The sequence below is a fragment of the Polypterus senegalus genome, chromosome 9 (genome assembly GCF_016835505.1).
Source record: "Polypterus senegalus isolate Bchr_013 chromosome 9, ASM1683550v1, whole genome shotgun sequence".
Lineage (NCBI taxonomy): Eukaryota > Metazoa > Chordata > Cladistia > Polypteriformes > Polypteridae > Polypterus > Polypterus senegalus.
In genome coordinates this window covers 107953075-107976961 of record NC_053162.1, presented here as the reverse complement: position 1 = coordinate 107976961, position 23887 = coordinate 107953075, and positions in this window count along the sequence as shown.

Here is a 23887-nt window from a genome sequence, read left to right as displayed (position 1 = left end):
TGAGGGAAAATAGACCAATAATTATTTGTTAAGGATCTCTTTGTATACCACATTGTGAGTTCGGCCCTCCGGTTATAATATGACCAAGCTGTGCGCTGAGCTTACTCTTAAGCATGCAAGTACAGTTGGCCATGTGAACAGTAATCTTGTTTCAAATCTCACAGCTTGGATTGCTGCTGTCATAATCGGTTTGAGTTTCATGGTTTGTTTTAATTACAACAGTATTTGTAGGACTTGTGTTGAAGAGACATTCAGCATCTGTCAAGCGCTGCAAGTATACAACCAGTTTCATCAATAACTTCACATCCAGCTTTTGAGAGTTTAAACATTCATAAACATCAAAGTGTCCACTACTGAAATTGTCACCTGTGAATCTAAGATGTTTAAGAGGCATTGGCGGTTGTTTCAAAGGTGTAAAATATTTGGCCATTTCGGTACACTTGAAAGTGATAACCGAACAATTCAGCGGCAGCCATCAACTCACATGCAGATGCATAGGTGAAGGGCTTAAGCATTTCACTCTTATAGTGCTCCTGTGTAGTATAATTATCTCCTGTACCGTCATCAGTCCACACCTTGAACCTGTCCCAGTCATTCAATACATAAGACACAATGTTTCTCCAGATATCAAGAGTGAGTCTGATATGACCGTGCAATATGTAACAAAGAGAATGGAAAATATAGGTGCCATCTCCAGGCATGGAAACCACTCGGTAAGTGACAGTTCTTTGATCAATGGTGATCTCCTCGATAGACATATTAATGCGGGTACGGTTGGAATGATAAAGGAAATGGGTACCTGAACAATGTAAAGTAAGTCTAAAATACCTACACAATAACTATAATCGTAATAAATGAACAATAAAACAGCGGAGAAGCCGTGGATTAAATAAAAAGGCTGTAGTTATCAGCAGGGAGATGTGAATCCCGTGGCGAAGCAAGGAAGGGAATGTAGAGACTGGAGCGACGGACGGCCTTATATAGGCAGGCAGCCAACAACGTGGGAGGCATTGGGATGGGGGACCCAATGCCGCCTCACACGGTGACCGAGCTGCAGGCTATGGAGGTACAGTATATATGTACGTAAGTAGGATTCAGTTAGCGTTGGGAACTCGCGTACCAAATTTCTTGAAGATGGGCCCATAAGTAACAAAGGTTGTTGAAAAGTTTAATATTGCGGCCGACAGTGGCATCATACCACCGAAATAAGTACGTACATCGGTTTTGTTTAGCGCAGGGAAGCTACCTACCGAAATAAGTACCAAATTTCAGCCGTCTACCTACACGGGAATTTGGAGAATTAGTGACATTGGAAAGTTCAATATGGCGGCTGACAGTGACATCATACCACCGAAATAAGTACGTACATTGGTTTCGGTTAGCACAGGGAAGCCGACTACCAAATTTCGTGAAGATGGGGCCATGAATAAGAAAGTTCAACATGGCGGATGTTGTTGACCGTTATGACCATTATGCATAGAATTTCGAAATGAAACCTGCTTAACTTTTGTAAGTAAGCTGTAAGGAATGAGCCTGCCAAATTTCAGCCTTCTACCTACACGGGAAGTTGGTGAATTAGTGACGTTTGGAAAATTCAATATGGCGGCCGACAGTGGCGTCATACCACCGAAATTAGTACGTACATCGGTACAGGGAAACCGCCTACCAAATTTCGTGAAGATGGGGCCATAAATAAGAAAATTCAACATGGCGGACGTTGTCGACTGTGAGTGAGTGAGTGAGTGGGTGAGTGAGTGAGTGAGTGAGTGAGTGAGTGAGTGAGTGAGTGAGTGAGTGAGTGAGTGAGTGAGGGCTTTGCCTTTTATTAGTATAGATTACGTTTTATGAATGTAAACGAAAAACTAACTTCAAAAACACAATTCTTAACAATTTTAATTTTGTCGACATGTTCCCACAGACCCGAACACAACATAAATGTTAATAGTGTATTTCACAGAAACGATCCGTATTGTTTAGTTTGATGTATGACACGAAGTGATGGCAGAAACCCTCCGAACTTCACAAGGATGTGTATTATTTAGTTTGTTGTACTGTTTTTCTTTCTCAGTTTTATCTTTTAATTTCTGAATGAGTCCATGACCCGACGTTACTTTCCAGGCTTTGCCGAGACCTACCGAAACCTTCCAAAAGTTATCTTCTGATTCTCCTTCCTCAAACTGCTGTGACATCAGTTCTGACTTGGAGAAGACTTACTTGCCGAGACCGGCCGAAACCTTCCGAAAGTAATGTTACGAAGTCAGTCCTGAAATGTCACTCCCAGGTCTACAACTGCGGGTCTAAAACTGCGGTGACGTATGGTGCTGTGGCTCTGCAAGTGGATAGTATTGGACGTGCGAGTTGATTTAAGGTGGGCCAGATTTACGTGTTTTCTCGTAAGCTTTGGTAATTCTAGTGTTAACAGTACCAGGTAGGGTTTCATCAACATACTCGCACTGTAAATTTGAGCAATCTCATGGCCAATAAATTCAAAATAAGAAACATTGTACTGTTTGGAGAAAATATATTGCAAGAATTCCTCTCTGTCCTTGACTAAAATAGTAGTAAGATGGAGAGGCTTCTGCCTAAATTTACCTCAAAGAAATTTTAAAAACAACTTTGAAATCTGTCTCTTAGCCGGATTTACAGTGATGTTATCTCTATCCATTTGTACACCTTCCTTCTGATAATATTCTTTAATATACCACTCACAGGAAGCTTCATCATTACACCAGGTAGGATAACTTGATGCCTCCAGTTTGCCTTTTAGATGAAGCTTGATATAGTATGAGAACAGTTCAGAAGTGCGTTCGGCATAATTTCAAATTTCATGTACTTTGATACTTTATAACCTTTGTCAATGGCCTTTGCTATTTCCACACTACACCAAGTCCCAGTTAAAGCTCTCTCATCCTCTGTGTGAAAACAGTCCACAGTCCGAGATTCTGTTTCTGCCCATGTGCAGCAGAGGGTGAACATTAATTTCCCACAAAACCTGAAAGGCAGGACTAGAAAATTGAGACCACATGGAGGATTGATGGTGGCTTTAATTAAACAAAAATACTGACCGAGATCCCCAAATTCCTGAAAAATTATGGTGGGATGGCCAATCGGGTACATTTTTGTTTTATTAACAAATGGGTACAAACTAGTAAAATCGCAATAGTGAATCTGTTCACAGCTCATGGTCTTGTGGTACAAGTTTATGCCGTTGGTACGACCACCAAACTAAGAATTCCTCAGATGTATACGTTGAGGGAAATCACAATGTTTAAAGAAAGCTTGTAGCCTGAGGTTATGTTTTTTCATTGTCTCCCATTCATGCTTCCATATCACGTGTACATTGAGATTAAATTTGGTCAGAAGTATTTCCAGTTTGCGCATAAACATTTGATACATAACTGCACAAGTCAAGCCATTTAAAGGATGGATACTGTTTAAATCATAGTATTCTGGACAGCCATGGTAAAAGCAGCCAACAAATTCAAAGGCGATCAGAATACCATCGGACCTTACTCTTATTCTATGTTAATTAATGTTGACTTATGTTTATCTTTTATTGTGTCTTCTATTTCTCTATTCATTTTGTAAAGCACTTTGAGCTACATTTTTTTGTATGAATATGTGCTATATAAATAAATGTTGATTGATTGATTGATTGATACTGTTAACTTTGGCATAGACATCAATAAAAAAGGAACCCTTCTTTACCTCCCCAAGGTTTACAGTGTGCAGAATATTAAACTGTTTTGTTTCACAGTGATAAAATAGCCATTGAATAGATGTATTTGAATAATTTTTCTGACTGCTAATGTAATGGTCAGAAGGAATTATACCAATAGATTTTAGCAGCATGCAGTTTTGCCTGTACATGGTGTATACACTGAGAGGTTATGGTCAATCATTGAAACGGGTCAATATTACCAATTTTAATGACCTCATCTCTAAATATGATGCAGGCGGTTCTATATATAATCCTGGTTTTCAGCCATATTGAAGAAATGGGGCCCTGCCCGGGGTTTGTTTCCTGCCTTGCACCCTGTGTTGGCTGGGATTGGCTCCAGTAGACCCCCATGATCCAGTAGTTCGGATATAGCAGGTTGGATAATGGATGGATAGATGAAGAAATGGGGGAAATAGCCTTTATCAGCTTCATATCCCATGGTTTTAAGCATGACACCCAACTTCATTGGTAAAAAAATTCAAAGAATCTATAAAACATAATTGATAGCCTGTATCTGTGAAAAACACATCAAATTATTTCCTTGAGTGGTAACATGAGGGTTAACTCTGTTTTAAATCAAATATTTCATTAAAAGGTACCCATCATAACCTTTTGAATTGTGGGCTGTGGAGGTATAGCCTTGATACTTGGGGCGACAGTATCTGGTAAAAAACTGCTGTATACAGTCTTCAATTGCACAGAACCAGGATTCCCCATGCACGGACTTACAGTATACATAATTCAATAATAATAATAACGCATATTTTTCACACAGCTCCCCAGGTTTCAAGGTTTCCATAAAACATTGTTGCTTTTCTGCATCATTTTCAATTTTTGATTTACAAAAATGGCATTCCTTGGGGCAACATTTATGGGGTTTTGAGATGGCACTCAGCATGTAGGTTTTGTGACACATGGGCCAAATTTTTGCAGTGTCGCAGACCGCTTCCATGTCATTGTTTTTGTCATTAACTTTAGGAACCGAATGCTGTATAAAACAAAATTGGGACCAGCAGTAATGGTTGCAATCATCACACTTGATAATCTCTTCAGGGATGGGTCTACAATCGGGGGAGACACAGAGGTTGCAGTGTCCTTCACAGCAATGGCTAAGGATTATTTGGTACCCTGTAGTACTAACAGTAGTCACACAATTACTTTACACCCAGAAAACCCTTTAAATTCAAAATGGCGTAATAGTGGTTATCATGCAAAAACATAAAATATGTTTTAGGATTTTTACAGCGGGAGCTTTCATATTTAAAATTTTTTTAATTTCTGGAGCATCTGCACCAGTATCTAGTAAGTTTTCAAATCTATGAACATCTGCAAAGGACACTTTTTCATGCTCAAATAATCCAGCCCCGCTTTCTGAAGGTTGTATGCTTCACGCATGTATAATTATGGATTTTGCCTGTACTGGTCTTCCATTATGGAAAGCAGATAAAAGGCAAAACAGAGCAGATTCCCATAATTATAAGAAATAATTAAATGCTTCATTTTCTTTCTGACTATTTCTTGATTGAGTAGAGCGGATTCCTTGTGAGTACCATTAGCCCCATCACTAGGTGACCACACAATCTGTATTACCAGCATCAGAGACTCATCTGCTAATACACTAGCGTGACTCTGAAGAAGATTCTCTATCTGGTGAAGAAACTCTTCTACACTAAGATTAGTTCCAGTCATCTGTTTAAAAATGCAGAATTCTTTGCAGTGTCTCATGAATACTATTAAACACATCCTCATGATACTCTAGTTCATAGGCATCTGCGAAATTGAAGGGGTGTCTAATTTCTGTATTATTAACACTAAAATTGCCAAAGCCTATGAAAAAACTCGTAAATCCAGCCCACCTTAAATCCCCTTGTTCATCTCCGTCAGCGTCTTTTGTCTTGTAAATGTGCCGATCAAGACAAGCAGCAAGCACCCTACTATTCCATCCCCCCACAGTCACGATCACAATACATACTACTGCCTCCCAGGGATCTGACACCGTTAGTTTTTATTTGAAACTGGGAATAACTGTAGATGTGAGTGGTTTTTTCAGACAATAGAACTGGAAATTCTCTGATCTGGATGGATAAAAGTTGACACACTAACGCTGGTGAATCTGCTTTCTTCCCATCTCATTGTCATTTGATTTTTTTTTTATTCAGTTTTATTGAGTGTTCCTGCTTATGCTGAATTAATATGCACTTTATGGTCCTTAATGTCAAAGCAGAACCGGGAAAAAAAGAAAGAGACAAATATATGTGACATTTTGAAGAAATCATTTTATGACCTGAATAGTACAAATCAGAAAACATCATAGCACTAATGCAATATTATTTGCATCGGGTGTAAATTTATTCTGGTGCTGTTAGTTAGGGTCAGATTTGAGGGGGTAAGAGGGAGAGCGTGATCGTGACTGAGAGAATAAAAATAAAAAAAAGCTAACTTTTACAAGTACCATATATTTACACCCAATGTCACATATATTTTGTCTTTTTCTTTTTGTGGTGTGTAGAAGATATAATAATCTTGACAACAGAAATTAAAAGAAGCACAATCTTTGTAGACTGCTAGAGCCATTCGAAAATTAACATAAAAAACATCTTGTGGTATACTAAGATGTTAGGGGAAAACAGGTATAAAATGTAGAAGAGGTTTTTCAAACAGATCTTGAGTGTTTATTAATAAAGTAAGTGAAATTTTTTAGTGTTACATTGACATAGCAGCCATTTTCAATAAAGCAGTCATGTCTAAAATACAATAATACATAAATTTTTTGTGGTGATATGAAAATTGTGATGTAATGGCCAATTGTCTCATTGGGAGGAGGTTATTTGCTGATGCCTATTGCTCTGACACCCCCAAGCCTCCTAAAATGGAATTAAAAATGAATGGATCGATGGATGGATATAAATATTGTTTATATAATGTGACATAGTAACACAAGAAATGACAATAGTATTCTGTTATAAATAAAATACTTAATACATCTGTGCTGACCAACATATTAACTTGATTATGTGAAAACACCTAGTTGTCATTTAAACCTTCAGATTTGGACATGTTGGGAATTAACTTTCGTGATGAGACCTTCACACATAGAATTTAATAATGGCATCATAACCTCCTATCTAAATGTGAATATGGACACAAAGTGGGATATCAATGCATCTGAAAAATTGGGTATAGATTGGAAAAAAAAATATAGCCCATCAATCATAGCTTCAGAAAAAAAATCACATTTATACAATAAGCAACAAAACGGTCTAAAACAACAATTCTTCAGTATGAAAAGATGAGAAACATTGCTTTCTGAATATTCTTTTAATCAACAAACTGTGTTTGACAATTTATTCCCACTTTTACAGAAAGCAAATCAATTTATTGGTGAAGCCAAGCCTATATTACAGCAGCAGTGATGCATAAGTAATGACATCAGATAGGAGACACAATGTTGAGAGTCTGGAGATGTTTCAATTAAGTAGGAATATCTAATAAATTTCACACAAGTAATGACAGCTAGGAGAATGGGCCATTTATGAAGAGTCAACTAAAGAGTTCTAAGAAAGTGAATAATACTGTACATAACAGGTGCCTTTTTTATGGCATCTAAGAGTTTTTAAAAGATAAAGCTTGGTGTGGAAATCTGTCTGAAGTTTGCACCTTTTCATGTTTGTGTAGATTTTCCTCCAAGAATTCCCCAAAGGCATACAGGTTAACTTAACTGTCACATCTAAATTTGCCATTGTATGGGAGCATGCATGCATGCATATGTTCTGCAATTTATGCCTTTAGCAGTTTTCCACCTTACTCCCAGTGCTGTGGGAATAGGTTTCAGTCCTCACAAAACACAAGTTGGATTAAATGTGTTTGAGGCTGTTTTAATGTAGACATTTTCTAAACCTGATTTTTCCAGTACAATCTTAGTGGGAGAAGACACCTAACGCAACAGTTATCAGACGGTTCCAAAAGGGCACATTCATGTATACACTCAGACAAGACCAATTAGCCTAACATGCATGTGTTTGGAATCTTCTTCTCATTTGGGACGTCTGAGAAAATTGTAGTTTGCACAGAAAACCAGGGACATATGCAGACTATATATTAACTCTTTTAGGGCGGATGTCGACTTTTGTCGACAGGAGGGGTTGAGGGCGAATGTCGACTAAAGTCGACATCAAGGGATAGAAGGCGATAATCAGCTGTTAATGGCGACAAATCTCACTGTCACGTCACAGGCATTCCCTCTGTGCTTGGAGGAATGTTAGACTCGTTGACTCGGCAACTAATCCTTGCGTGTGCGTGAGTTGCGAAAGGTAAACAATGGCAAGATGGCATCGACATGTGACAAGGGAGCGAAGCGAGTGCAGAAAAGAAAACACTCGGCAGACAATGTTTTGCGCATTATCATGGAGCCGGACTCTGATTTTTCAGAATCTGATTTTATTGACAGTGATCAGGAGATCGAGCAAGAGAGTGAGAAGCCGGCATCAGCTGATCAAACACCAGCCGATGCCGCGCCAGCAGATCTGCTGCCAGTTGAGCGCTTCACGCAGCCGATGCATCTACGGCAAGGTTCACGTGGGATAAATACACAGACATTGATCCGTTGAGAGCCGATCTGGCTACCGGACTTCACAAGACGACATGGCTTGCTGTTGGACACGACAGATCACTAGCTGCTGTACTTCAGGCTGCTCTCTTCTGATGCTACTTTTCAGCTACCGTCAGACGAGACAAACAGGTAGGCAGAGAAATTTTTTGAATCGCGGGCTGCGTTTGCATCGCATTCTCGTTTTTCAAAGTGTAAACCCACAACAAAAGACAAGATGACAAGATTACAAATAGAGATGGGACAGAATTGGTGATATAACTTCAAGGAGCATTGGTCCAAACGTGCTTTGTCCCCTGGTGGCTTTGGACAGGTTATGCAGCATGGTGATAGGTACATGCTGCTGCAAAGTTTTATTCACTTCTGTAACAAACAGAAGCAAATCCCATGGGGTGAGCCAGGCTATAATGCCATGCATAAAGTTCATAAAGTTTCAGAAGATGAAAAGAGGTGACAATACGGTTTTCATGCGGGCAGCAAACTTGGTGGCAGTGGAATGGCACAATGGCAAAAGGGTGACTTGTCTCTCTACAGTACACACTTACAATATATGTGAGAAAGTGCAGCAACAGACAATTGAAAAGTAGGCACCAAAGCAACACGTATTGTAAGCAGTGCAATGTGGCAATGACTGAAATTGGCTGCTTTGAGCGAGATCAGACTTTGCTGTGTAAAATGTATGTGATATGTATGTGAAATCATAGAGTATGCAGGCTCATACAACATGCAAGACAGTAACATTTTTCAAAAGTAAATATTTTTTGTTGATTTGATATGTTAAACAATTGCTTTGTGTTCTTTTTTAAAAAATGTTAGTTTTTGGAAAAATATTCAGCCCTGGGAGATAAGAAACAAAAAAAAATTAGCCCTAAAAGAGTTAAAGAGTGCCAATATGGGATCTGAATCCATGTTTCTGATATTGCGAAGCAGTAGCACAAATTTCATCATCAGTGTGCTGCCAATATGAGAATGATTCATTACTAAACGTAATCAACGTGTCTTATACAAAACACTAAATGCTGTCCTCTCTCCAGCTGCAACTGTTTTCTCTTCTGCCTCCACTGCTCTTTGTAATCAGATCCTCACATTTTTTCTGGATAAGGTCACGAACATTAGATCCCAGATCTCCATTTCTTCTTCTGGCTCTGTTGATCTAGCCGCTCCTGCACATGGCTCCCTCACCAGCTTTGAACCCATTTCGCTCCCCCATCTGGAAAAAATCGTCGCCTCAATGAAGCCTTCGGGCTCTCCGGACGATGTGGTGCCATCCAGACTGCTGAAAGATGTGTTTCCTGCGATTCGATACGATGTTCTAAAGATCATAACTAGTAGTCTATCCTCGGCTATAGTTCCTCGTGCTTTCAAACACGCAGTTGTACATCCAATCTTGAAAAAACCTGATCTTGACCCTGCCGTTCTCTCTAATCTTCGTCCAATCTCCAAACTACCTTTCTTGTCAAAAATACTCGAAAAAGTAGTTTATGAGCAATTAACTCATCACCTACAGGACCATCAGGTAATGGACCTTTTTCAGTCAGGCTTTAGGCCCAAACACAGCACAGAAACTGCGCATTTACGTGTCCTAAATGACGTCCTTTTAGCATTGGACTCAGGACTCCACGTGATTATGGTTCTTCTCAACTTATCTGCTGCCTTCGACACAATCGACCACGACATCATGATCTCCCGACTCGAATCCTGGGCTGGTGTATCTGGCTTAGCCCTCGAATGGTTCAGGTCCTATTTCTGCAACAGAACTCTTAGAGTCATGCTAGAGGATTTTTCATCTGAATCAGTCCCATTCCCATGTGGGGTCCCTCAGGGTTCCATTTTAGGGCCACTACTTTTTTCAATTTATATCCTGCCTTTAGGTGCAATTTTTAGAAAACATGCAATTTCATATCACCTATATGCTGACGACTGCCAAATTTATTTTTCCCTCAAGCCAACTGACCACCAAACCTCTTCTCGACTGTCTATCTGACATTAAGGACTGGTTGGCTGTAAACTTTCTTCACCTGAACGATTCAAAAACTGAGGTCATTGTTTTTAGTCCCGACTGCAAACAGACTCCACCCCTTGGCCTCGACTCTCTTCCCATTCCAGTAACTTCTTCTGTCTCCAATCCTGGAATCAAAATGGATACGGTCCTGAAAATGGATGCTCAAGTCAATAGCACAGTAAAATCCTGCTTTTTCCATCTTAGGCGAATCGCCAAACTCAAGCCTCTTCTGCCTAACCACCTCCTGGAATCAGTAATTCATGCATTCATTACATCCCGGCTCGACTACTCAAATTCCTGCCTATATGGTATCAGTAAGGCCACTCTTTCTAGACTCCAACTGGGTCAAAATGCAGCTGCAAGGCTTCTAACTGGAAGCAGGAGAAGCCAACACATTACACCAATTTTAAAAATCCTACACTGGCTGCCGGTTAGATTCAGAATTGATTTTAAGATACTCCTCTTAAACCTATAAGGCACTTAACAGTCTAGCCCCCGCATATTTAAGTGTCTTGCTCTATCCTCAAAATCCTCTTTGTGTTCTTAGAACTGCAGATCAGTTGCTCCTAACTGTTCCCAAGGCACGTTTTAAAGCTCGTGGTGAAAGGGCTTTTTCCGTCTGTGCACCCAGGCTCTGGAACTCCCTACCCTTAGTGGTTAGAAAAGCCACCTCAGTCGCCTCATTTAAATCACGCCTAAAAACACACTTCTTCACATTCGCTTTTACTTCTTAACCTGTCTCTTTTCCACTTGTTTCTTCCTATTTCCCTATTTTATTGGGTCCTCTGGCCTGTTTTTAGTATCTCTGTTTTAATTTCTCTCTTAATGTTTGTGTTTAATATTTTGTTTTTAGTCTTGCTTCTTTTTAACTGTACAGCACTTCGGTCAGTTATAATGCTGTGTTGTTAAGCGCTCAACAAATAAAAATGGTATGGTATGGTATGGTAAACTATGTTTATTTTTTATTCCATATTTCAGATGTCACACACGTGCGGTATGACGCTATTAATGCCTCTTTCTCTGATCTTTCAGAAGTAAAGAAAATAAATAACTCACACTCACCTCCAGCAATAACACTTCTGGAAAATGACTACTCAACATCACTTTCGGGTTCCTTTGATGACGTCACTTCCGGTCCCATGCCAATGATGTCACTTTCGGCTCCAGATGATGATGTCACTCCCGGTCCAATAACATTAACATCACTTCCGGTCCCATCTTGATGACGTCACTTCCGACACTTCTTCGATGACATCACTTCCTGACATACCTCATATCTTGTAGCCATTTTCTACTCATGTATAAAAACCGCCCTTTGAACACCATCTGGTGTTGAATGTCTGATCTCTTTATTTGGTTATTTGACCATTTATATTGCAACCCAAGCAATATACAGGGCAATTCCCCAAACCTTTGACGTTGTATTGTCAACATTTATTACAATTGGCATAGTCGGCAGGATAATTTGTTCCAGGATGACAGGGGGACAAGACCTGAATGTGGTGCTAAACAACATGCTCGCAGAACTGCAGCAAGTCAAGATTCAACTCGGCGACACCAGAACCCGTTAGCCGAATTTGAAGCTCGGGCTGCGGCAGCAGTACGAGTGGAGAAATCATGGTCAGTACCTCCAGCCTTAATACATCTAACTGAAGGAGACGATGAAGAATCCATCTTCTTAATTTTTGAAAGCACTGCTAAACACAATTCCTGGCCGCAGACAGAATGGGCCTACATACTGGCGCCCTATCTGAAGGGGGAAGCGCAGAGGGCTTATTATGAGCTCTCCGAGGAGCAGGCCGCCAATTATGATATATTAAAAAAGGAAGTCTTTAAGCGCTACGGCGTATCCGCAGCACTGCAGGCGAGGGAGTGGTGAGACTGCAAGTTCGACCCAGACAGAGTGGTGCGTACACAAGTCTGGGGCAAAGTGGGCCGTTGGCTAAGGCCAGATGTTAATAGTGCCCAGCGTATGGCCGAGTTGTTAACAGCTGAAATTTTCATCAATGCTCTCCCCGAAAAACTCGCCCAGCAAGTCCGCAAACAGGAGCTAACCTCCATGGATAACCTCATTGAGGTAGTAGAGCAGCATTGGGCGGTCTTTAAATCGGAGGGCTCAGAACGGTTCTTGCGACTAACCCGACAGGTTTGTGTACCTTACCAAGAGCCCACTCGATCTCCTCCTGATGTCTCTATCAGGAAAAAAGAAGAGCCGACTTACCCTCTGTGCTGTTTCAAGGGTGCGTGGGAAAGGGGGGGGGTGGATCATTTGGTTACTACCTGCCCAACTCTGGAGCCGATGGACTGTTCATTAGTGAAGGAAGAGAGCTATTGTGCTGTGATCAATCCTTTGTCTTTTCCATATACGGCAGTAATAATCCTGAATGGGTATAAAGTTACAGCAATGTTCGATTCCGGGAGTAACATATCCATTGTTCCTCACCGTTATGTTTTACTGCGACAGTGGGTAAACAGCAAGATTAGTCTAAAGATTGTATACACGGGGAAACCCTATTTTACAAAGCCGCCTCTTGTATCATTTCGGTTGATAAAGTCATGAAAACCACACTTGTGGCTGTAATGGCAGATCCTCCGTATCCGGTGATACTAGAGCGGGACTGGTTTTAATAATAACAGCGGACAAAACAATTCTGCTCCTATGTTAAAAGAGGGCTTGGTAATGAATGGGAATGACTCTAATCCGACTGCCTCCACGCTGTGTCCTAGCTCCCATAATTCTCAACTAAGTAATTTAAGTGACGGAGGCGAAGGTCCGTCAGGCACTACTGGAGGCACTCCACCTTCCGCAGGACCCGATCGGACTGAGACTCTGCCCCTTGAGGTCACAAAGGACCCCATAAATGAATTGGCTTCACAGTTTAAATTCACATCTTCTTCATTTAAAAAGGAACAATGGAACGATGATTCCTTGAAGTTCGCGAGAAATGAAGTAGTTTCAGAGAATGGTCATATGACCACAGATCTCTTGCCATGAATGCCTTACTTTGTTATAAAAAATGAGTTATGATATCGGATGGCTGAACATGATAATGAAATAAGAACGCTGTTACAAATACCATGCACTTATCATCGCCAGGTGTGTGAATTAGTACATACTCATTTACTCAGAGCCTATTTGGGGACTGGAAAAACTTTAGAACATATTAAGTTCAGATTTTATTGGCCTGGAATAAATGAAGCGGTCAGACATTTCTTTACTTCATGTCCCGAATGTCAGATTTGTCAGATTCCTTGGAGGGACTGCACTCCTCTTATTCCTTTACCCCTTATTGATATTCCTTTTGAAAGAGTTGGAATTGATTTCATAGGACCGTTCAAACCTTCCTTACAGGGTCATAAATATATATTAGTTATGGTAGATTATGCCACATGATTTTCTGAAGCTGTTCCATTATGTTCAGCAACGTCTAAAATAATCGCACGGGAACTTGTAGGGATATTCGCTCGTGTTAGGATTCCCAAAGAAGTATTAACAGACCAAGGAACTCCCTTCACTTCAGAAACTTTCAGGGAGGTTGCCAGGTTACTGCACGTTGAACATCTGAAAACCTCTGTCTATCACCCACAACCTGATGAACCCTTAAACAGATGTTACGCAAGGTAGTTAGTGAGGATGGAAGAAACTGGGATCAGGTGCTTCCCCTTGTTCTCTTTGTTTATCGAGAAGTCCCACAAACCTCTACAGGGTTTTCTCCTTTTGAACCCCTGTATGGAAGACAACCCCGAGGTTTATTAGATATGCTAAATAAAGGTTGGGAAGAGGAGGTCCTCCCATCCTCTAATATATTGGAATATATCACACAATTATGCGATAGATTGGATAAAATTAGATCCGTACTAAAAGAACATGTTGAAAAAGCTCAAGCAGCACAGGTGCGATATTACAATAGAAACACCACCCTCTGGAAGTTCCTCCCAGGAGATCGTGTAATGGTGCTCGTACCGACTTCGCACTCCAAATTGTTGGCTTATTGGCAAGGGCCCTATGAAATTAAGGAACGAAAAGGGCTCGTCGATTATTTAGTTAAACAACCTAATCGTCGACCAAGCGAGCGTGTATATCACATTAATTTGTTGAAACCATGGAAGGATAGAGAGGCGGAGCCTCACTTTGGTCAGCCACACTCCCTTTTTGTAGTACATCAACCCCTTAATTTCGGTACTAAATTATTGTGGAGACAAAGACTGGAGCTTGAAAATGCTATCCTGTCTATACCCGAAGTAGTAAGCGAGCACCCAGGTTACACTGCGTTGATTGAACATGACATAATAACTGACTCTTGAGTGGTTGTCCGAGAACGCCTATATAGACTTCCGGAAGCAAAGAAAGAGGAAGTTGAATTGGAAATAAGACGAATGCTAGAAATTGACATTATTGTGGAAAGTTATAGTCCATGGTCTAGTCCAATTGTCTTGATTCCTAAACCTGACGGTTCATGGAGGTTCTGTAATGACTTCCGACGACTTAATCAGGTTTCTAAATTCGATGCTTACACTATGCCTCGAGTAGATGATCTTCTCGAGAAGCTGGGCAATGCACAGTTTCTAACTACTCCGCCAAAGAAAAGACCGCATTTAGTACACCCAGTGGACACTGGCAATACAATGTCCTTCCCTTTGGTTTGCATGGGTTACCAGCGACTTTTCAGCATCTGGTGGATACACTGTTACATCCCCACAATTCCTATAGTGCCACCTACCTGGATGACATTGTCATCTATTCTGGCACGGAAGATCATGTACGGCAGGTCATGGCTGTACTGTCCACACTAGCTCAAGCCGGACTACGAATCAATCCAAAAAAATGTTTCTTTGGACTGAACGAAGCCAAACATTTAGGCTATCTAGTGGGTGGTGGTACAGTACAACCACAGTGTTCTAAAATTGATGCCATAATTAAATGGCCCCGTCCGATTACCAAGATGCAGGTTTAAGCTTTTTTGGGATTAGTTCGTTCCTCGTTTCTCCGAAAGGGCTTACTAATTTAACAAAGAAATGGGCTCCTGTTAAATTGGTATAGGATGACAATGCTGAAACCACATTTTGTGACTTGAAATTAGCCCTAACGTCAGCACCTGTTTTGAAATCCCCTTACTTTTTTTATCCTTTCATTCTCCAGACCAATGCATCGGACACAGGATTGGGTGCCGTGTTGAGCCAGTGCATCGATGGTGCTGAACACCCCGTACTGTTCCTCAGCCGGAAACTGTTGGATAGGGAGACCAGGTATGCGGCGGTGGAACGAGAGGCTTTGGCTATTAAGTGGGCTGTGACACAACTCAGATACTACCTGTTGGGAGGGCAGTTTACTCTTGTGATGGACCATGCCGCTTTGCAGTGGATGGCTCTGAATCGTGAGTCTAATCCTTGTGTCACCAGGTGGTTTTTAGAATTGCAACCTTACAAGTTCAGAGTCACTTATCGCTGAGGTTCTCTTCAAGCCAACGCTGATGCTCTCTCCCGAACCTATGACCTCTCGGTGCAGGCCGCCTGACCCAATGGGTCTGGGCTGAGGGGGGGTCATGTCACACATGTGCGCTTCGGAGGCAGTCAACAAGCCCAGAGGGGAGTGATTTATCGATGGATGGGGTGTTGTATGACATTATTAATGCCTCTCTCTCTGATCTTTCAGAAGTAAAGAAGATAAATAACTCACACTCACCTCCAGCAATAACACTTCTGGAAAATGGCTCCTCAACATCACTTACGGTTTCATTTGATGACGTCACTTACGGTCCCATGCCAATGATGTCACTTCCGCCTCCTGACGATGACGTCACTCCCGGCCCCATAACAATAACATCACTTCCAGTCCCATTTTGATTATGCCACTTCTGGTTCCCAAGGATGACGTCACTTCTGGCACTTCTTCGATGACATCACTTCCTGTCATACCTGATATCCTGTAGCCATTTTCTACTCATGTATAAAAGCCACCCTTTGAACACCATCTGGTGTCGAATGTCTGATCTCTTGAAAAGTTATTTGACCATTTATATTGCAACCCAAGCAATAAATGGGGCAATTCCCCAAACCTTTGACGTTGTATTGTCAACATTTATTACACAGTGTTAAACTGTTTAACAACCAAGCCTACTACAAACTAATACATTTAATTCAGCCTACTTTCAATTCTTATGCATGATTCTTAATTTGTTTGAGGCATAAAAAGAATTCCAAATGGGGTCTTCTAACTGGAAATCCAAAGACATGCTTTAGTATGTATCCTTTCAACCTAACCTACTAAGGGAGTCAACTAGCAAACTACTGATCAACATTGATCCCTTTGGTCAAGAAGCGTCAGTTCTTAAATCATAATGGGAAGTAGATGCAACAGCTGGTTTGTTCTAAATATTGTAATTTCAATCTCGTTCATTTCAGCTTTTTCTTTTTCTGATGCAATACAAATTTACCTTTCAGTTTAATAATTGGGATTCCAAATATGGACTAATATTCAGTAACAACAGCAAAGATCACAGCCATGAAGCATGCAATAGGAAATCTGAATAGGACCAGATGTACAAAAATGACAAAATGATTCAGGATGTTTTAATAATAAATCCTCTGCTAAGCCTTAGTTAAAAATGCCCAACTTTTGTGGACAAAGAAGCTTTAGAACAATTGCCAAGTTACATAAACATCTGGTTCTCACCTCCGCTGCTTAGAATCATCAATAGGCTATATTTTTCTTTCATCCTATCTTCTTGCTTGCAGAGTTAAAGAATTTAATACATAAAAAGCTTTAAAGACTAGATATGTAATAAGTATTTCCAGTCAAATTGTACATATTTGTTTAAAAAGACCTTACATAACTCTTAACTATCATTATGAAATTCTAATAAGAATTTGCATTTTACAGTTTAGGTTGTTAAAAATCCTGAAAACAAGCCATGTGCCAAGTTTTAAGATTTACTTGCCAGAACATGAGCAAAATAACTGTGTTTGAAAGCTGTTTTTTCTTTTTAAATTTCTTGTATATGGCAACATAAGACTGTATGTTGAGAGAGAATCATGAAAAGTGGAACATGGGTACACAACATTAGAATGACATGCTAAAATGAAAAGCAAATGAGAACATCTAATAAATCTTAGCTCTTAAAGGATTGCAAATTCAAATCTAATCCTTTAACATTTCTCTAATTAAGTTATTTGGTCAACATCTACCTATTTATAAGTAGGTATGAAATTGCTTTGTCATTCCTACTCTTCAGACTGCACTGGGCACAAGGCAGGACCAACCATGGATGAGATGACATTTCTTTGCAGTAAACACTAATGCAAACAACCACAAGGACTCTTTAGAATTTCATATAAGTCTTAACACATTCACTTCTTTGGCATGTGGCGAGGGGACAAGCAAACTACATGCAGGCAACAACAAGGTATGGGATTCAAACCTTAGACACTGGAGACAGCACTACTAAACACTGTGCCACTTTGCTACCAAATGCTTTGAAAAAGTGTTCACAATGTATATATATTATCAAAATCAAAAAAGTAATATATCAAAGATTAGCACTGCAACTTTATTTATTTATTTTTTTTATTTATTTTTTTAAAATATTTTTATTAATTTTATTACAATCCATACATAGCAATCAAATTTTTACAAAAAGAAGAATTATGTTAAGAACAGATCGATCCCCACCCCTGAGAGAGAGAGCAAGCCAAACTGCGTAAAATTTAAGGCTTGTAAACATACCTAAATTAATAAATTCTCAGCGCTTTATAAACTTATAAGCAGGTTGGATCATGCCCTGGAAACATTTTGGAGAGTTTTAGTCGAGACAGATGTGCTCGATATATAATTTTGAGTTGTATAATTGCATGCTTTGCGCATATGGAGCTCGAGTGAATTCTCTGCATTGCTATTTTCCACTCCTTTTCTGATATATTAATTGAGAGATCTTTTTCCCAGTGTCCTCTTGGATCTTTGAAAGGAAGGGATTGTAAAATGATTCTATATATTGTAGAGATGGAGTCTAATTCCTTGAGATTGAGAAATATTTTTTCCAGCGTGGATGAGGGTGCAAGATGAGGAAAAACTGGAAGGTTCTGTTTAACAAAGTTCCTGATTTGAAGATAGTGAAAGAAATGTGTAGCTGGAATGTTAAATTTGGAATGTAATTGTTCATAGGATGCAAAGATGTTGTCTATATAAAGATCTCTAAGCAAGTTAATTCCAATTTTTTTCCAGATATTAAAAACTGCATATCTTAGTGAAGGTTGAAAGAGATGGTTCTCTTGCAGGGGTGCCACAGATAGAAGCTTCTCCGTCTTAAAATGCTTTCTACATTGGTTCCAGATTCGAAGTGAGTGGAGCACAATTGTGTTATTAGTGTATTGTCGATAACATGTGTTTATTGGAGCGCAGAGCAAGGAATACAAAGAAGTACTGCAGGATTTTACTTCTATTGCGGTCCAAGCCTGTGTATGTTCTTCTATTTGTGTCCAGGTTCTTATCGCCTGTATATTTGCCGCCCAGTAATAAAACTGGAAGTTAGGTAGAGCCATGCCGCCTTCTGCCTTTTGTCTTTGTAGGGTCGCTCTTTTGATGCGTGGATGTTTTGAATTCCAAATAAATGAGGTTATTGTTGAATCTAATTGCTTAAAGAACGATTTATTAATGTATATTGGGATGTTTTGAAATAAAAAAGGAGCTTAGGAAGAATATTCATCTTAACAGTGTTAATTCTTCCAGCTAGTGTGAGATGAAGGATTGACGATCTATGCAAGTCTTGTTTAATTGTTTCCATGCGGACGATGAAATTTTGTTGATAAAGAGCTTTATGTTTACTTGTGATGTTTACCCCGAGGTATTTAAACTGTTCTGCAATGATAAAAGGTAGGGTGTCTAATCTAATATTATATGCTTGAGAATTCACTGGAAAGAGTACACTTTTATTCAGATTAATTCTGAGACCAGAGATCTTTTGAAATTCTGTGAGTGCTGCTAAGACTGCAGGCACAGAATTTTCTGGGTCCGAAATATACAGTACCATATCATCTGCATATAATGAGATTTTCTGTTCCAGTCCTTCTCTGCTAATCCCCTTTATCTGATCAGTATTTCGACAATGTATTGCCAGTGGTTCAATGGCAATCGCAAACAGCAGCGGAGACAAGGGGCATCCTTGTCTAGTGCCACATTCTAGTTTAAAGTAGTCTGAGCAAATGTTATTGATGCAAACTGAAGCTTCTGGGTTAGTATACAGTAATTTAATCCATGCACAAATGTTCGGGCCAAACCCAAACTTCTCCAATGTAGTAAAAAGGTATTTCCATTGAATCATGTCGAATGCTTTTTCTGCATCCAATGATAATAATATTTCTGGGGTGTTGGATTTAGTTGGTGAGTATATTACATTAAACAGGCGTTGAAGATTTGAAGATAAGTGTCGGCCCTGTGGAAAAATAATAAATAGTTTGATCAGTTTGATCAATCTGGTATACATGATAGAGCCACGCAGAACCTGTCTTTATAGTGCAAGTGCTTCTCCTAACAAACAAAAAACCACAAGTGACCAACTGATGAACTTAAAGGATGTGGTAAATGCTGATCCAAGCAAAATGTTGCAAGATGTAACTGTTTGAAATTCTTGTGCAACCAAAGTCATAAGACAAAGGCCCTATAAAAGATTTGGGATACCGACCCCTCGAGGCAGATGAAGGGAAGGTGTCCTAGGACTGTGCTTCTCTGTCATCTTACCCTTGCCTGGTGTGTATTAATAAAAGATTTTTTACTAACTTTAATTAATATCTCTCTGTCTTCAGTCACAAGAAACGATACTACAGAAAAAGTGTCCACAGTTTTTGGCGCCCGGACGTGGGGCAGGAGACGGCCGGCTGACTCCTCGAGCGGGAAGACCTCAGCGATCTGTCTTCTTGAAGCAGACTGCCGCAACTGTGCGCACCGGCAGCAGAGTAAGCAGCTCCGATAAAAGTTAGGACTGCCCTGTCCTGAGACGGCTCCTGCGTGAGGAGTCCCCGGTCTCCTTCTGGTACAACCACGGTGACTGAGAAGGATTTCCTGACAGAGCTGATTAACACCCAGGCTGGGGTAAGTACCGTCGGGGGTTTCTGTGAAAGATAAAACTGGAGGCGGGCTTGCTGTGGAGTATAAAAAGTGACTGGGAATAGTAAACGGAAAAGAAATACCTTGTTTTAAGTCACTCCTGTTGGGAAAGATAGTATAGAACACTATCCTCTGGGAATTAAAAAATGGGGATTTAGGACGGGATCCGGTGCGTGGCACACCCATAAACCGGGACAAATCTATTGGACAGAGGATAGAGCATAGAATAGAGGAATAACAGGTTAATAAAACAAGGGGAAGAATAAATAAGTACGTACTGGAAATAAATACTTGCTTTCGCCGAGCACTGTGACAGTAACGTAGGAAAGCTTCGGTATTCCACTTCTGGGAATATTAAGGGGAACACTAGAAACGGGTGAGTGGCACACTCAGAAAAACTAGTAGTTCATTGAAGACAGAAGTGAGAATAGGACACGATAAGAGGGAATAAATCTGTCACAGCAATCGGGAGGAAAAAGCAAGGGAAAAAATGGGAACATATAACAGCAAGCCTGCCAATCGGCACCCCGAGGGTTCAAAGTCTTTAATGCTAGAAGGATTATTTTCGGGGGATCAACAGACGCTGAGAAAAAATGGGTCACCTAGAAAATTAATAGAGAAAAAGACGGGGTTAGATTTTAAAAAGGCGTGTAAGAAGTGGAATAAGCAAAGCGGAGGGCGTTGACCGTTAGAAGGGACAGGAGACGCAAGTGAAATTCAGGAAATTAGAAAAATTTTATGCAGAAATACACAAGGATGTTGTAATGGTGGGCCGTATCGAATAGATATGTTTGATCGATGGGAATTAGTCATTAAGGATAGGACTTTAGAGGCAATGCAGAAACAGAATGAGGTATTGAGAGCTAATGAGGGAAAGGCCCGAAAGGAGAAGGACGAGCTTTTATTAGCCCTTCAGAAAGAGACCACTCAATCAGAATCCCATACAATTAAGAAAAAAAAACAGGGTCCAAGGGATCCACTGTACCCAGTCATTTCCCCCCCCCCTCCGTACCAAGCTCCACCATCTGCCCCAACACATCCCCTAAATGCCCAAATTCCTGATGAACAATCTGGAGCAGCATTCTTTGATGAACAATATCATTACAATCCCTCTCGTCCCGAGGAAGATGAGGGGTCAGACAAGAAAGATCAAAAGCCCCTCCTGACCCAAACTCAAAATCAGACTTACTTCCACCGTTTGCCCATTGCCCGACATACCCGTAGTCATGGCCCTCCTTCCGCCTCGGCCCCCCCAACCTCTTCACTATTTTCCCCTGTCTTTACTTCTTCTCCCAAACCTGCAGGCCCGACCTATTCCTTCCCGTTAATGGAAGTTCCAAACCCTCGTCATGACCCGTCCCAGCCAGCTAGCCCCCAGAACCCCACCACTGTAATGATACACCGCACTTGGGACATAACTGAATTGAAGGATGTAGTGGCAGAACTGTATGATCCTAAAGTGAAAGGTGGGGACAAGTTCATTGAACAACTCGACCAGCTTGATAGCATGTACAAACCAAATGCAGCAGAATGGAGTATTGCGTCGCAAGTTGGGACCCACCTGGGCATCTGTTAATTACGGGACCCACAACGGGGTTAATTGGACCTGGAGGAAGATTTTACATCGGGGAGAAGGACAGGGAGGAGAGGCTGATTTCCAAACACAGTGGGGCGGTCTCAAGGAAAATCTGAAACAGAAATTCAAAAAGGGAACAGACTGGTCCTTAATTTCAGCAGCTAAACAAAGAAAGGATGAGACAGTTGATGAATGGGGGTTGCGCATACAGGATCTAATGGCCACTCACTCTGGCATCGAACGAAGCGAAGATCGCTTAAAGGCGGCTGTTCCTCCTTTCGTATTAGGATTGTGACCTGACATACAGTCCAAGGTCCGAATCTCCTGCATCGGATGGGAGTCTGCCGCTTTTGAGGAAGTCAAGCGGCATGCAGAACACGCTGAACGACAGACGAAACAAAAAGAGTCTGACACACAAACTAAACTTATTGCCGCTCAGCTAAATTATTACACTGCAGGACCTCAATCCAGAGGACGTGGATTCGATCCCCGTACCCGAGGCCGTGCAAGAGGTAGAGGACGCGGATTCTCTCAGATTCGGACCACAGACTCTGATAATTCCCTTGCACATCAGTCAGGTGACTCTTCATACCGATGTTACCAATGTGGAGAGACTGGGCATTACCGGCGAGAATGCCCCCAGCGCCAACAATTCCCTCTTCCTACACCACCTTCTCTTTTTCCTGCTTCGTCGGACCAGCAGTACTGGACATAGGACAGCGCAGGGCCCCCCAGCCATTCTTTTCAATTACAATTATTGACTCATAACTCTGAAACCGATCCATTACTGACTTTATTCATAAATGGCACCGAAACTGCCTTCCTTGTGGACACCGGGGCCACCCGCTCCACTCTCTCTTTGGCTACGGTCCCTGCCTCGAACGAAACTGTCACTGTCCTTACAGCTTCTGGAAAACCACATGTTCTCCGAGTCTCGAAACCACTTCAGGTTCAACAACGATCAGGAGGCTCTTCTTTGTCACATCAATTCCTGATTAATCAACTCTGCCCTGTCAACCTACTGGGACGAGATCTCATGACGAAACTTTCTCTTTCAATCACCATGACTAATCAAGGGTTTTTCTGCTCCACCCCAAATCTAATGTCCCAAATTGCCCATCGCCCAGACCCCTCTTTTGCAGCATGGACTTTAAATGTTTCCCCACACACCATCCTTCTTAAAGCCCTTCACTCATTTCCCTCCTGCTTGTTTCCCAATCTCCAAGCCCCTGACACCCTACATTGCACTGCTCAATATTTCCCCGCAGAAGTAGACACCCCCTGGGTGGAATCTTTTCTTTCTTCAGGTACCTGCCCCGAAACCCTTCACATTCCTTGTATTTTTATTTCATCCATAAAAGCTGCTGCTTATGTTCATCTCACATGCTCACAGAATATTTTCTATCTTGGTGGTTCAGTGCCTCATATTTCTTTAGCTAAATCAAGCACTGTACATTGGGCGGAAATTGGACCATGGGTAGAACAATGTCTTAATAGAACAGACTGGTTACAGGTGGCATCAGATATTTTCGAAACCTCAGATCATTTGATAACTAAAGTTGTGCTTCAAACTGATTTTTTAGTGCACCGTGCATTGTGCTGCACTTCCTTTTCTGTTTTTTCATTGCAAACTACTTCCCCTCCTTGGCTCTCTATGCTTCCTGATTCACTGTGGGCTCAGGGTAAGAATGATTATGGAAGGATAGCCCATTGTGAGCCTCTGGTGATCTACCCAAAATCTTCTTTCCGCCCACACCGTGCCCAGTATCCTCTGTCTCCTGAAGCAGAGGCTGGCATCTCCGCCGTACATTCTGATCTTGTGAAACGCGGTGCGATTATTCCGATTAGATATTCCCCCGTCAATTCCCCTATTTTACCTGTAAAAA